The 6,311-nt window shown below is 44.1% G+C and overlaps 1 pseudogene across 1 annotated transcript; it reads right to left on the reverse strand.

Annotated features, from left to right (window-relative positions):
- Positions 1-206: 206 nt before the first annotated feature.
- LOC309827168 (small ribosomal subunit protein uS5-like) lies at positions 207-1,013 on the reverse strand (annotated as a pseudogene). Its single transcript has one exon. The product of its transcript is annotated as a small ribosomal subunit protein uS5-like (transcript).
- Positions 1,014-6,311: the final 5,298 nt, after the last annotated feature.

Here is a 6,311-nt window from a genome sequence, read left to right on the forward strand (position 1 = left end):
TCCCTGGTGGCAAAGTGGTTGAGAGTCCGCCTGCCGATGCAGGGGACGCGGGTTCGTGCCCCGGTCCGGGAAGGTCTCACATGCCGCGGAGCGGCTGGGCCCGTGAGCCATGGCCGCTGAGCCTGCGCGTCCGGAGCCTGTGCTCCGCAGCGGGAGAGGCCACAACAGTGAGAGGCCCGCGTACCGCAAAAAAAAAAAAAAGAAAACTATGTGGTGGCTATAGCTGGAGCCTGGGTCCTCTGCACGGAAATTCTGGTGTGGGTCTTTACAAGATGGTCAGTGAATTCCTGATATGGAGACTTGGTAAACACGATCTCTCTCCAGAGAACAGGAGTGAGATAACTATAGGTCTTGGAAATGACATCAAAAAGTTGCCCAGGTGGTGGTGCAGCCCCTGGCAGAGGTGTAGTGGTCCTCAATTCCGGCCATCATCAGTAGCTTCTTGGGCACAGGGGCTGAGACGATGTCAGTGCGCCTGGGGGCAGGGATGAAGCTCACCAGCACACAGCAACAGTGGCCAGTCACCTTGCCAGGGATGGTATGGGGCTTGCCAATCTTGTTCCCCCAGTAGCCTGGCCGCGTGGGGACGATGCGGAGCTTGGCCAAAATGATGAGCCCACGGAGGGCAGTGGCTACCTCCTTAGAGCACTTGACATCCAAACCGACATGTCCGTTGTAATCCCCAGTGGCGTCAATTGCCTTGAACCTGGTCTTCTGGCCAGCACGGGTCTGCTTTTGTCAGGAATGATCTTCAAACCTCATCCTTGAGGCATGCCCTCCAGGAAAAAGTCGATGATCTCAGACTCCTTGATGGGCAGAGAGAGGAGACAGATCTCCTCCAGGGACTCTATCTTCCTGTCCTTGACCAGGCGGCCCAGCTTGGTGACAGGGAGCCACTCCTTGTCTTCTGCTCTGCCTCCACGAGCTCTGTGGCCTCCTCGGAAGCCACCGCGGTCTCCCGTTCCAGGCCCCCTCCCCCCCACCTCGGGGCCCTTCCCCAGCACTGGCTTCATCTACCGTCTGCTGTTTTTAAGGAGGAGAAGAACGAGGTCAATACTACTTTGGATGGCAGATAGTTTCAAAGAAAATAAGGCAACTAGCCTGACAATGGTATTTATGATCTCTCTGCCACAGGAAAAGCACTACATGAACTGCAGTACAAACAAAAAAACAATAAAACACACAATCCCAGTCTATCTGGGCCAGAAGAACTTGTATAAATAAAATAATCTACAATCTCCCTGAAGGCAGAATATATTGTTTACACTATCTGTCACTACAATTTAGCACAGTTTTTGGCTTATGGCAGACACTCAGTAAATGTTTGTGGAACAAATATTGACTGAACTGAGGCCCAGAATTATGAAGAAATATCCCAGTAAGTATAAGCATAATTTTTAAAAATTTAAGCAGCATAAAAATAAGACCCAAAAGCCTTTATATAATTTTATACTTAGTCCACATTTTTCTGAGTCAACCTGCTCATTCATTTTTTTCTATTCCCTTAAAACATGTTTACTGAGCATTTATTATGTGCCACTGTTTCTAGGTTCTTCAAACAAAATAGCTTCTGACATCTGAGTAAAGACCTGAAAAAATGAAGAAATGAGTCATATGGTACAGCTAATTTAAGGGAGTCAAGACACGCAAAGGGGCTGCTTTCTAAGGAGTTTCACCTGAAATTAATGAGGCTCAAAGAGGAAGTATCTACTTCAGCTCTTTATTATCAGGAGTGGCTGGCAGTAATGTGAGATAGGAGTCAATGTCTTTAAAGTCAAAGACTGTGGCTTGGGCGTAGCTAGAACTACTACAAACGCCCGGAGGAAGAAGCATGCTTGGATGATCAAAGAACAGAAAGCTGATGAGACTGGAAGTGAATAACCCAGGAAAGAGTAAAAGATGAGGTCAGAGGTGAGAGGGGGCCGGTTCTTGGAGGGACTTATAGGCCGTAGGAAATACTTTGGATTTTACTCTCAGTGAGAGGGGAAACCATTGACTTCACCTACTCTTAACGATAGACCCTGGGGAGGGGAAGGTGGAGAGGGACTGTTAAAGAGGGTAAAGGTATTGGGCTTCCCTGGTGGCGCAGTGGTCGAGAGTCCGCCTGCCGATGCAGGGGACATGGGTTCATGCCGTGGTCCGGGAAGATCCCACATGCCACGGAGCGGCTGGGCCCGTGAGCCATGGCCGCTGAGCCTGCGCGTCCAGAGCCTATGCTCCACAACGGGAGAGGCCACAACAGTGAGAAGCCTGTGTACCACAAAAAAAAAAAAAAAAAAAGAGGGAAAAGGTATTGAATTGTGCATTTTTGGGATTTCTTGAGTTTCTTTTCCTCGATTTACATCTTTGTTTTTATGGAGCACATTTTCCTGTTTCTTCTGAATCAACAGCACACGGGAGATGAAAACAAAATCGGGGTAAAGGTAGAAATAGAGACCATTTTTGAAGTTATTGCAATATTTGTGGTGACAGATGCTGGGGAAAGTGGCAATAAAGGTGTGAAATGATACTGTATTCACTCATTTTCTTTATTATTTAGGTACTGTTTTTTCCCCTCTTTTGCTCCTTTGAAAGTAACAGGGAATAAATAAATGTAGGTACATACATGAGTGCAAAGGAAGGGCAAAAATAGACTGAGAAGGGGATTTTATTACTAATATATAGCAATTGTTGGGTGTTTAACATATTTGAGGCACTGTACAAGCCTTTTAAATACACAAATCACTTAATTTTGCAATAACTCTATGAGGTACCACTACTATTTTCTTTTTACCAAAGAGGCAACTCAGGGACTGGAAAGTTAAGTAACCTGTTCAAACTTACACAGCAAAAACAGCAGAAGTAGTACTCGAATGTAAGTCCAGGTTGTTTGTGGAGTCAGGCACCAAAAAAGAAAATTGCTGTAAATTAATTTAAAGATTTACATGTGGAAAAGCACAGAGTGAAAGAAAGAGCAAATCATCTGAGAGGTGAGTTGGGCTGAAATGGAGTGAACACCCATGGATGTGTTGGGGGCAAGGGCGAGAGTGTATGGAAGTGAGGTGAATGAAGATAGAGAGAGAGAGAGAGTGTGCTGCCAATGCAGGGGACACGGGTTCGTGCCCCGTTCCGGGAAGATCCCACATGCCGCGGAGCGGCTGGGCCCGTGAGCCATGGCCGCTGAGCCTGCGCGTCCGGATCCAGCGCGTCCGGATCCTGTGCTCCGCGATGGGAGAGGCCACAGCAGTGAGAGCCCCGCGTACCGCAAAAACAAACAAACAAACAAACAAACAAAAGCCAAGGGGAAACTCTCAGATATGATATAGTTCAGATTAAGGAGCCATTGCAGGATTTCTAAGATGGAGTCATAAGATACAAATGTTTCACAGGGTGGGGTGGGAGGCTCGAAAAGGCAGTGTATGAGACTGTACTATAGTAATGTACCATGGTGTAGGAGTGGTTAAGAGTGTATTTATGAGTGCTGGGAGCTGGACTGCTTTCAAGTCCTGGGTCAGCTGCTTACCAGCTGTGTGACTTTGGACACACAATGTCAACCTCAGTTTCTTTCACTGTAAAATGTTAGTAACAATAATAGTACATACGTCAGAGGATAATTGTGGGGATTAAATGAGTTAATCTCTTTCAAGTGCTTGGGAAAATTCCTAGTACACGGCCAGTGCTTACTCAAGGTTAGTTATTATTATTCCCACAGGTACGTACAGAATAGACCGCAGCAGGGATGCAAATCTTGAGTGTTGGGAGAGTACAGACAAGTTGGTGAAAGGACTACTTGCCAGTGGAGGGCAGGAAGGTACAGAATTAAGGGGAAGCACACTTCAAAAAGGAAAAATAGCTGCTTGTGTGAAGGTGTGTGAGTCAAGACTTGCAAAGGGGCTGCTTTCTAAGGGGTTTCACCTGAAATTAATGAGGCTCATAGAGGAAGTGCCTAGTCCAGCTGTTTGATATTACCAGGAGTGGCTGGCAGTAATGTGAGACAGGAGTCAAAGTCTTTAAAGTCCAGGCCTATGGCTTGGGAGTAGCTGGAACTGTCCACTGTTTTAGGTCCATTGTATTTTTTTTTTTTTTTGGCGGTATGTGGGCCTCTCACTGTTGTGGTCTCTCCCGTTGCGGAGCACAGGCTCCAGACGCGCAGGCTCAGCGGCCATGGCTCACGGGCCCAGCCGCTCCGTGGCACGTGGGATCTTCCCGGACCGGGGCACGAACCCGTGTCCCCTGCATTGGCAGGCAGACTCTCAACCACTGCGCCACCAGGGAAGCCCAGGTCCATTGTATTTTATGTCCATATCTTCATGTCGGTGGAGCAAAGCAACTAAAATATATATACCTAACATATATATATAGTAGAAAGACAGAGCTTTACTAAAAATTCTCTGGGCTATTATGATCCTTAAACTATGTATGTCCTTGATAGAGATTTTCACTTGAAGCTCAAGCCTGTAGAAATAGTGCAATCAGCATAATATACGTAATACTTAAAAAAAATCCTGTTAGCCATAAAAAAGACAATGAAATAATGCCATTTGCAGCAACATGGATGGACCTAGAGATTATCATACTAAGTGAAGTAAGTCAGACAAAGACAAATGTCATATCACTTTTATGTAGAGTCTAAAAAAATGATACAAGTGAACTTCTTTACAAAACAGAAATAGACTCACAGACATAGAAAACAAACTTATAGTTACCAAGGGGGAAGGGGGGAGAGATAAACTAGGAGTTTGGGATTAACATACACACTGTTATATATAAACTAAACAATGAAGACCTACTGTATAGCACAGGGAGGTATATTCTACATCTTGTAATAACCTATAATGGAAAAGAATCTGAAAAAGAATATATATATATAACTGTAACGGAATCACTTTACTGTACACCTGAAACTAACACAACATTGTAAATCAACTATACTTGAATTAAAAAAAAATCCTGCATTGTTTTAGGGAGGATTTAGGGGGCATTTATTTTCAAGGGTACAAAATATATAACAAGATCACATAAACTAAAGGTGGGACAAGGTAAAACAGAACTGGAAACAAAGAGCAGAGGCATGAATCAGATTAAAAACACGTGGGAGAAAGAGGAACTCTTCATACATTTGCCCCAGGTGGAACACAGGGTTAGTGTTACACCTTTAAATAGTTGGGCCAATGCTGTACACATATATATACAATTAGAACACAGAGAAAATGAGTGGCTTGTTAGAGGGTCTAATTAACAGTTGGTAAAGAAAGAAACCTTATCGCATGGCTAAGAAAAAAAAATCAAGGCAAGGAAAATCTAGAATAAAGGATGGAAAGAAAATTATGGCTTTGAAGTATGAGTTAGTTAAAGTGCAGAAAATACACTATGCAGTAAAAAATAAAGGGATTTTCGTCTTTTACACTTTTGCACCGAGCTGAGAGTAACTGCTGTAACTTGGAGACCGCAGACAAAAAGTTACAACATCCATTTCCCCTGGGTTGATAAGTATGTAAAGCTCCGATGTGAGTTAACGCTGCTTTATGAATTTGAATTGTGAAGATTGCACTTTTCAACAACTTGAGGAAAAGAGAGGACCAGAAAAAAACTGTAAATGGTAACAGTAAATATGGAATTAAATTACCACTAACGTAATATGCTAAAATACACGAAACTTTAAGAATCCGAATTAAAATATAAGAGTTTTAAAACGCCTTGAGAAAAACATGGGCATTCCCCTGATGGCTACAATCCGAAAAGATTACATTCTTTTAATTACATTTCCACCCTGAAATGTCCGTTTCGACTTATATGATTTTTTAAAAAATGTCTTCCTACTTCTTTCTATTTCTCTTCAAATAAAACATGAACAGATACACCTTAGAAACTGTCTAACATACTGAAGAAAGACCTGCAGAAAAATTTCACCTGGCCTTTTTAAAGGTGCTGCTTGGAAGGGAATTTTAACTCGTTTTAACTACAGAATGGGCAGTAGTATCTACTCGAGCCACCAGGAGCGAATTGTATATTCACATTTATATCTATCTACACATACTTCGGTGGATATGAAGACTTGTTTGGAATTGTACAGACAGGACCCTATGAATGTGCAAGTCCTTGATGAGTCAGCTGATAAGTGTTCCTCTACTCGTCCTTTTGCTGAGGGGCAACAGAAGCGAGGACATTCCTCTAGCAATTCCAACCAGTTTCGTAACTTGCCGAGCAATCTGCGTTCAATCGAGCGGTCCCGAGCGGGTCCGGCTGATTGGCTGGGGAGCGGAGCACTAGGGTGTGGTCTGCGCGCTCCCTCCTTGCTCCCTTAGCCACCGGAAGCCCGTGCGCATTCGCGT

Source organism: Grampus griseus (assembly GCF_964374135.1).
Source record: "Grampus griseus genome assembly, chromosome: 9".
NCBI lineage: Eukaryota > Metazoa > Chordata > Mammalia > Artiodactyla > Delphinidae > Grampus > Grampus griseus.